The sequence below is a fragment of the Cervus elaphus genome, chromosome X, assembly GCF_910594005.1.
Source record: "Cervus elaphus chromosome X, mCerEla1.1, whole genome shotgun sequence".
Classification (NCBI taxonomy): Eukaryota; Metazoa; Chordata; class Mammalia; order Artiodactyla; family Cervidae; genus Cervus; species Cervus elaphus.
In genome coordinates, this window is record NC_057848.1 from 166,797,310 (window position 1) to 166,806,884 (window position 9,575).

Here is a 9,575-nt window from a genome sequence, read left to right on the forward strand (position 1 = left end):
ATCATGCGAAATTCCAGGCTGGATGAAGCACAAGCTACAATCAAGATAGTAGAAATATCAACAACCTCAGATATGCAGATGACACAACCTTATGGCCGAAAGCGAAGAACTGAAATGTCTCTTGATAAAAGTCAAAGAGGCAAGTGAAAAAGTTGGCTTAAAAATCAGCATTCCAAAAACTAAGATCACTGCATCTGGTCCCATCACTTCATGGCAAATAGATGGGGAAACGATGGAAACAATGACAGACTTTATTTTGGGGGGCTCCAAAATCACTACAGATGGTGACTGCAGCCATGAAATCAAAAGACTCTTGATCCTTGGAAGAAAAGCTATGAGCAACCTTGACAGCATATTTAAAAGCAGAAATATTACTTTGCTGACAAAGGTCCATCTAGTCAAAGCTATGGTTTTTCCATTAGTCATGTATAGACATGAGAGTTGGACTATAAACAAAGGTGAGCGCTGAAGAATTGATGCTTTTCAACTGTGTTGCTGGAGAAGACTCTTGAGAGTCCCTCGGACTATAAGGAGATCAAATCAGTCAAATCTAAAGGATATCAGTCCTGAATATTCCATGGTAGGACTGAAGCTGAAGCTGAAACCCCAGTATCTGACCACCTGACGTGAAGAACTGACTCATTGGGAAAGACCCTGATGCTGGGAAAGATCAAAGGTACAAGGGGAAAGATGACAGAGGATGAGGTGGTTAGATGGCATCACTGACTATTGGACATGAGTTTCAGGAAGCTCCAGGAGTTGGTGATGTTCAGGGAAGCCTGAAGTGCTACAAGTCCTTGGGGTCGCAACGAGTGGGACACGACTGAGAGACTGAACTGAAGTGAACTGAAGTCAGCCAAGTGCAAATCCCTGGCCATCTCTGTGTGGTTCCTGGAAGGAAAGCCCAGGGAAAGGAAGCATGCCAATGTGATGGGCACTGTGAACCTGTCCAACATGATGGGAGGACACAGAACACAGGTGCACATCACTCAGCTCTCCATGCGGAGAACTTCCAAACCCGCCCACCTCTTTACAGGTCGGTTCCCCTCACGAGCAAATCCAAGGACTGTATAACCTTCCAGGGAAAGTCATAGAGGTCGAAGAGGACTTTGACTTGATTGAAGAGCGAATGAAAGAAAGTGACCAGGACAAAAAAGGAGTGGTGCTTACAAATTCCATTATTCTGGATAAGTAGACCTATAGTTCTGTATATGTGCAAGTCTCCTTTAAGGTTGTGTGTGTGTGTGTGTGTGTGTGTGTGAGCTATCAGAACGGGCTGGGCTGGGAGATGGAAGAATGGACACCAAAACCGTGAAAGAACTTGCGTAAAGATCTTAGACCTTGGGGCAGAGAATCATGGAAGCCAGGGAAATGAGCCCAAGGATCTCACCAAGCAAGCAAGCTGTAAGTGGAATCAAGCTGCTGCACCCTGGATCCCTGCCAGAAAGGAAAGGCTGGAAGAAAGCAACTGGGGGTGGTCAGTGAGGATGCATAGAGTATGAAAAACAGAACCGGGTGGATTCCCAGGCACAGACGAGGCAGTGCATACAGCCCTTGGATGCCCAGCTACAGAGACCTTTCTGTCCTTCTCAAGTGCAGGAACATTCCCCAGCATGACCAGGCACATGAGCGCACCTTGCCTTTTTTGTAAGCTTTGGGAGACAGACAGGCGCTGCAGCATAAGCAGCTGCTACCTGCAGAGTTTGCCAGTTTGAAACGTCATTCTTTGTATTCTTCGCAGAACCATTGGGTATCAGGACTATGCAAAGGATGGATTAGGTTGATCCTCTCACTGCTCCCAGCCCCACGGGGCTGGGGAGACAGGATAGGCTGTGAAGTGTTCTTATCTGGAGGCTAGATGAGAACAGAACAACTTGGAAAGGGCCTCTATGTGGTAAATGGGCAGACTTCAGTTCGTCTAATACCAAAGAATCATGGCCCTTAATGCAGTGCTGTCCTTAATATCTCACTGACTGGCATTGCAACAGGGTTCTGGGAGTTCCTTCATGCCAGGAAGAGCATGCCCTGTTTCTGCCTGTCTCCAATGTGTGGCCAAGTCGCCTTAGTCCTGTGCAGTGTTCATGTCTATCATGCAAGGGAGGGAAGGACGCCTGTCCCTTGGTGTGGTTCAGCAGACATTGCCTGTGTTCGCCTCTCAAGTTTGAGAAAGCATTCTTCAACTGTGTGGACTGACAAAGTCGCCTCTCCCTGGATGCAACTCATACAGGAGAGGGCTTTGGCTTCATGCCAAGGTTAAGGGTCTTTTCCAAGCTCTGTTGTCCAGAGATTGACAGAGGGCAACAACACCAGTCAGAGAGACAGAGTCAAACAGACAAAAGCCCCTACCACACACACGGAAAGATGGGCAGGAAAACAGAAGCAGAGACAGACACAGAGAGAGCTCTGTGCCCTATGGCTCTGGTGCCCTGAGCAGTGGAGCTCAAATGTAGCAAACAGGTGGGTTTGTAGCTGATCCACTATCATCCAGACAGCATCTGACTCTCTGTCCAATGGAGGGCAACTATCCAGCCACGTTGACCCCCTGCCTTTCATTGGACACATTGGGAGAGCTCTCAGTGGTTAAAGGTCCTGTGGGGAATGTGCTTTTTCAATATGGAAGCAAGGAACTCGTGGTTCAGATTTCCGGAGGCCAAGTCAATGGCCGTTGGCACCCGGGAGGTGCCAGATACAAGGCAGGGAAAGTATGTGGACAGGCACGTTGACTGGAGCAAAGGCAGCCACGTGTGGGCGCTGGAGCCCAGGACCCCCTGGAGCAATTCCCTCTGGGCTAGGGGCGTGTCCCTGGAAGGTGCCTCCCACTACCTTCTCTGTGATTGGTCGAGATTTTGGCCCAGCAACCTGGGCGTGACTCACAGCTCCAGCAGCCTAGGGGGCCCGAGTGCCTGGGTGATTGGGGCTGGAATGTGCACCATGCCCCAGGCCATTCCCCGCCCTTTTCTTCAGTCTCAGAGCACCCCCAGAAAGATGAAGCTATCTCCAGAGGGTGACTGCAGCCTGTGGACAGGCTGGGCATGCCACCTGCTGAGCTGTCATGTCCAGCCCCTTAACTGCTGCCCCAGCTCGGGGTCAAGGCCAGGGCCACGTGGAGAGTGAGACACAGCCAGAAGAAGGCTGGAGCTGTGGAGGACTGTGGAACTTTGTAGTTTTGATCCTAGGTTCAGGGGGCAGGGCCTCTGTGACCTGCCAGCACCATGGGGTCATCAGGGACATTGCAGGCACCAGGGGACGTTCCAGGCGAGGAGGTTGCTCTCTTCAGGGTGGAGGCAGTGTGGAAGTCACGGACCTGGATGGGGCAGAATTGGCGGGGATTGTGCTGCTGCTGGTTCCAGCTGCTGGTGGTAGACATTATGTAGGAGATGGAGGTGGTGACTGACAAGGAGAAGGAGCAGATGTCCTCATAGGTGTGTGAGGAGAAGCCAAAGGAGTAGAGCCAGGAACATTCAAGGCCAGGAGCGCCGAGTGAATGGCCTGCACTGGAGGGACTAGAGGTGCTGGCAGCCCTGCCTGTGGAGATGAGCTCTCGGCATGAGAAAGACCACAGGACCTGCACTCCTATCAGGTGGCAGAACCAACACAGGAAGAAGGCTCACTTGGCTGGAAGGGGTGCCATCATCCAGGGCATCCCTGGCTTCTGGGCCAAAGCTGTATCCTGACCTCCACTCCATGGGTTCAGCTTCTCAGGAGGAAGACATGGAGGGGGGACAGGAGGAAGGTTGGGGAAGAGGGCACAGGCAAGGTGAGGGGGCTGAGGGAAGAGGGTCTGGTGGAGTGGCGGTCTCCAAAGGCACCTCGAGAGAGAGCCTGGGCAGGGCCACCACAGCTGTGGGTGTCAGAGGCATGACTTTTTGTGCCTCTTTTACCCCTGCATCTGAAGAACAGATGCACAGGAGTCTCCTGGCGGGGACGCTATGTCAGGAGTTACCAGTGACAGTAGCCCAGAGGAACATTCCCAGAGAGCTTTCATCGCAATTGTGGATAATCCTGGAAAGTGGTAGAGATAGCAGACGGCTCACAACCTGTCCTGGTCCATCAGAGCCCCTGAAGGTTTCCCCACGAATGCAGTGCAGAAGCACGAGGCTGTCCACCCTTGTGGAGCTGGAAGGTACTGCTGTCCTTGTATGCTACGAATGAAAGATGACTGCAGACACATCATTGCCATCCCTTTTGAAGACAGGTAGCAGACCAGAGACCAGGGTTTTCTTGCTAAACGCACACACACACACACAAGTGTACCCACACACAATGTACATACTTGCCTGCAGACACGATGTGCCACAGAGACTTCCGTTCCTGACATTCTAAACGGTGACATGGCACTACCCAACAAACACAGGCCAGGCAGAAATCAGGAGCAGTCAGAAACACTCTCCCTAGGCGGATGCAGATAGCCTCAGATGCAGAAGACCACGGGGGACCGAGACTCATGAGCATGTCTGATGGTATGGCAGGGGCTGGGGACAGCGGTGGGGTGGCTGGGCACGAAGGAGTGCCCAGAGCCGTTGCAGATGCCTGTGTCAGCGTCCTTGTCTGCCCTGGACAAGCCCTGTTGCTCATGGCACTCCCTTGCCTGGCATGTAACATGACTGGCTCCTTGACGTAAAGCAGATTATGAACCACCCCCAGGTGTCCATCATTATCAGTAACCAAGACAAATACTTGGTGAACGACATGATGGATTGGAAGCTCAGTGAGGGAGACTCCCATTCCAGCACTCTTGCCTGGAAAATCCCATGGATGGAGGAGTCTGGTAGGCTGCAGTCCGTGGGGTCAGGAAGAGTCGGACACGACTGAAGTGACTTAGCAGCAGCAGCAGCAGCAGCAGAGGGAGACTCAGAGGACCGGTGTGTAGGGGAGCTGAATGGGGAAGGATGAGGGGGAATCATGTTATCCCTGTGCATGTGGTGTGAGCATTCGGAGAGGAGTAGCAGAAGCTGTTGATGCCCGCCTGGCAGGCAAGCTGAGGACCCTAGAAGCTTGCACCTTTTCCCTCTTCCTGGTCCTGAAATGTGCAGGAGCTGAGCCATCCCCAGTCTCGCTGCAAGCTGATATTTTCCTTTTGGAACAACCCCTACTTGTGCAAGACAGTGATCATTAAGGAATACTACCTTGACATCACTGGCACAACTTAGCTCCCAGTGCAGTGTGAGTGGGTGGGGGAGGGAGTGCATGCTCCTCCTGCATGATCCGACCCTGTCTCCCCTGTATTCCCCAGGATACAGGATTCCTCCAGGGTGCATCATTCGCCTCTAGGCCACTAACTCTGGGATTATGAAAGGGGAGCTCCCAGCCAATGGGCTGAACAGCAGCAGCCTTAACTTCCTCAACTTGCTGTCAGATCACAACTGCCCAGGATCAAACAGGATTGCTGAGGTGGAGTCTCTCTGGGCCTCTGCAGAATTGGTGATTGCTATTAGAGTTCTTGGCTGCTCCTGGGATGGTCTGGGGCCTGGCCAGCCCAGTGCTGGCCTTGTTCGTGTTGCCAGCAGATCATCGACAAAGACTTGTTGATCAGTCCCTTGCAGCACTACCCAGGTAGAAGGTTCTGAAACGAGAGGTAACTGAGAGAAACATGGGTTGTGAGGGGATCAGAAGCTGGGCCCTGAAGGCACAGCCATGTAGAGGCCAGGACACTCCTTTCCCACATGGGGAATCTCAGGCTCATGCAGGCTGGATGTGGAGCCTTGGTTCGTGTCATGCACATAGACTGGATGATTGAGGACCTCATCCTCAAGTCATCCTCCAGTCATTTCGTGTCCAAGTCACAAATGAAGCAGCTGTGCTTACAGCATGAGAGTCCTATGTGATTCTGATAGAGGCAGGGTTAATCAAGCTCCTTCATCAGAATCTTCCTTCCCTGGGTCCTGCCATCCACAGGCCTCCTGCTGCTCATTGAGTTTGAGATTCCCTGGGCCCTTTACCCCCACCCCTTCTCCTGGGAAGCCCCACCAATTGCAACGGGCTTCTCTCTGGTGTCACATTGCACTTGTGTGCTGACTTTGGAGTCTTCTCTGTATTTCCACATCCGCCGCTTGGCCTCTCACCACCAACACACAGTCAAAGCTGGAAATGGCTTTAGCCTGGCTGGTGATAATACTGAAGGGCTGGGGGAGGCAATGGACAGGGACCCCAAAAGGGCAGGACATGGAGCCTACTAACATCATCTCCCACATTGCTGGAGACAGGCGTCTTCAACTACTGAAACACCTGTGTTCCCTATTTTGTGTTTATGTCCCTGTATCTTTCACGAGTGTGTGTACACAGGCATGCTTGTGTTGCCTGTGTTTGTGCGTGTGTCTGGCCCACTGAAGACACAGAGGTGAAGGCGACAGAACGTGAGATGTGGAGTAACCAGAAGAGGAGGCACGAGGCATCCACAGCCTTGGGGAAACTGGTCGAAGTATCTCTGCAGTGCCCATTTCCAGGACAGAAAGTGAGGAAAGAATGGCCAGTGACAACTGTCCTGCAAGTACCAGCCAATCGCACAGACAGTATCTCCTGAACTTCTAGGCCATTGTACTGCAGTTGGTCTAGTCTGGTATTCTGCCCTCTCGTGGAGAAATAGAAGAATGCTTATGAATGTAATTTATAAAATCCAAATGTATTCTTTACATGTTGAAAAAGATACTGTATAACTTTATTAAAAATTAATGCATACTCATAACAGAAAATGTAAAGTTGCTAGAAAAATACAAGGAAAGAAGATGGCGGAGGAGTAGGAAGGGGAGACCTCTTTCTCTCCTACAAATTCATGAAAAGAATATCTGAACACAGAGCAAACTTCACAAAACAACTTCTGATCACTAGCTGAGGTCATCAGGCGCCCAGAAAAGCAGCCCATTGTCTTTGAAAGGAGGTAGGAAAAAATATAAAAGATAAAAAGTGAGACAAAAGAGCTAAGGACGGAGATCCGTCCCGGGAAGAAAGTCTTTAGAGGACGTTTCCAGACACTGGGAAACCCTCACACTGGCAGGCCTGGGGGAAGCGTTTGAATCTAGGAGGGCAACCTGACTGGGAGGGAAACAATAAATAAAACCCACAGATTACGTGCCTAAAAGCAACTCTCAGCAGAAAAGTGCCCCAGACACCCGCATCCGCCACCAGCAAGTGGGGGCGGCACGGAGAGGAGCAGGCGGCATTGTTTGGGGTAGGGTCCGGGCCTGAGTGCCCTGAGGACAATCGGAGGGAGCTTTTGTGAGTTGCCGGCTTGAACTGTGGGAGAGCAGGGAAGAGAGAGAAAATTGACCGGCCGGAACTCGCTGCCAGCCGTTCGTGGAACGGGGGGACCGAGAGAGTCCGGAGAGGGGCTTGCAGACTGCGGGCCGGCCCGGACCCGCCGGAGCCGGGAGCAGGTCTCGGCGAGACACAGCGCGCAGGCACCCGACCGGCGCGAGCGGGGACGGGCTGGGGGCAGAGGGCAGAAGGCGCACGCACCCGACTGGCGCCGGCAGAAAACGAGATTGGGACCGTGGGAGAGGGTGCGCCGCACCCGGAGAGAGTGCGCCAGTCAAGCTTCTGGCTGCCTGGACCGCTCTGACAGGGAAGGCACAAGAGCGGACTCAGCCTTTTGTTCCGCGCTGAGCTGAAGCTGCGCGCGGCGCGCTCCATGAGGAGCGGCCGGGACTCTGAGCAGCGCAGACCGAGAAACCAGCGCCAGCCTCTCCTGGCAGCGCCAGCCCATCCCCTGCAGCGTCAGCCCCTCCCAGCAGCAGACAGAACTAGCTACTTGAATAAGAGTCCACCCCCGCCCGCCTGTGTCAGGGCGGAAATGAGGCTCTGAAGAAACCGGCAAACAGAAGCCAAATAAACAAAGGGAACCGCTTCAGGAGAGAGCGGTGCAACAGATTAAAATTCCTGTAGAAAACACCGATTATACCGGAAGAGGCCTGTAGATATCGAGATCTGTAAGCTGGAACGAGGAGATATCTGAAACTGAGCCGAACGGACACTGACCACAACAGCTCCAGAGAAATTCCTAGATATATTTTTACTTTTTTTTTTTTTTTAATAAGAAGAAAAAAAAATTTTTTTTAAATTTTTTCTTTTTTATTTTTTCTCTTTTATTTTCCTTTAAAATTCCCTATTACTCCCCCATCATTCCTTAACTTTCATTTTCATAGATTTTTACGATTTTTTTTAATTAGGGAAAATTCTTTTTTTTTTTCTTTCTTTCTTTTTTTTTCTCCTTTTTCTCTTCTATTTTCTACTTTTCTTTTTCTCTTATTTCTTTTAAAGTCCTCTACTACTCCTCTACTACTCCTTAATTTTCATTTTCAATACACTATAACCTTACCAAAAAAAAAAAAAAGAGAAGCCCTATTTTTTAAACTGAACTTCATATATATTTTAAAAAAATTTTTTGTGTGTGTTTTGGTTTTTGTTTTTAATATAGTATTTTTAAGAGTCTAATCTCTACTCTAGATTTTTAATTTCTGTTTTTCAATATATGATATAAATTGTGAACATTTAAGAATCAAATATTCAGTTCCCATTTTTATTCAGGAGTGTGTTGATTTTTCTCTCCCAATCTTGACTCTCTGTTTTCTACCTCAGAACACCTCTATTTCCTCCTTTCTCCTTTTCTTCCCAATCCAATTCTGTGAATCCTGGTGGGTGTCTGGGCTATGGAGAACATTCTGGGAACAGATAACTGCGTAGATCTGTCTCTCTCCTCTTGAGTCCCCCTTTTTCTCCTCCTGCTCAACACTATCTCCCCCCTCCCTCTCCTCTTCTTCATGTAACTCTGTGAACCTCTCTGGGTGTCCCTAACGGGGGAGAATCTTTTCGCCATTAACCTAGAAGTTTTATTATCAGTGCTGTGTAGTTGGAGAAGTCCTGAGACTACAGGAAGAATAAAACTGAAATCCAGAGGCAGGAGACTTAAGCCCAAAACCTGAGAACACCAGAAAACTCCTGACTACATGGAACTTTAAGTAATAAGTGACCGTCCAAAAGCCTCCATACCTACACTGAAACCAACCACCACCCAAGAGCCAATAAGTTTTAGAGCAAGACATACCAAGCAAATTCTCCAGCAACGCAGGAACATAGCCCTAAACGTCAACATACAGGCTGCCCAAGGTGACACCTAACACATAGACCCATCTCAAAACTCATTACTGAGCACTCCATTGCTCTCCAGAGAGAAGAAATCAAGTTCCACACACCAGAACACCGACGCAAACTTTCCTAACCAGGAAACCTTGACAAGCCAATCGTCTAACCCCACCCACAGGGTAAATCCTCCACAATAAAAAGGAACCACAGACCTCCAGAATACAGAAAGCCCACTCCAGACACAGCAATCTAAACAAGATGAAAAGGCAAAGAAATACCCAACAGGTAAAGGAACATGAAAAATGCCCACCAAGTCAAGCAAAAGAGGAGGAGATAAGGAATCTACCTGAAAAAGCATTTAGAATAATGATAATAAAAATGATCCAAAATCTTGAAAATAAAATGGAGTTACAGATAAATAGCCTGGAGACAAAGATTGAAAAGATGCAAGAAATGTTTAATAAAGACCTAGAAGAAATAAAAAAGAGTCAATTAAAAAT

The 9,575-nt window shown here is 49.7% G+C and overlaps 1 pseudogene; it reads left to right on the forward strand.

Moving 5' to 3' along the window:
* Window positions 1–2,658: 2,658 nt before the first annotated feature.
* On the forward strand, window positions 2,659–5,567 carry LOC122690578 (annotated as a pseudogene).
* Window positions 5,568–9,575: the final 4,008 nt, after the last annotated feature.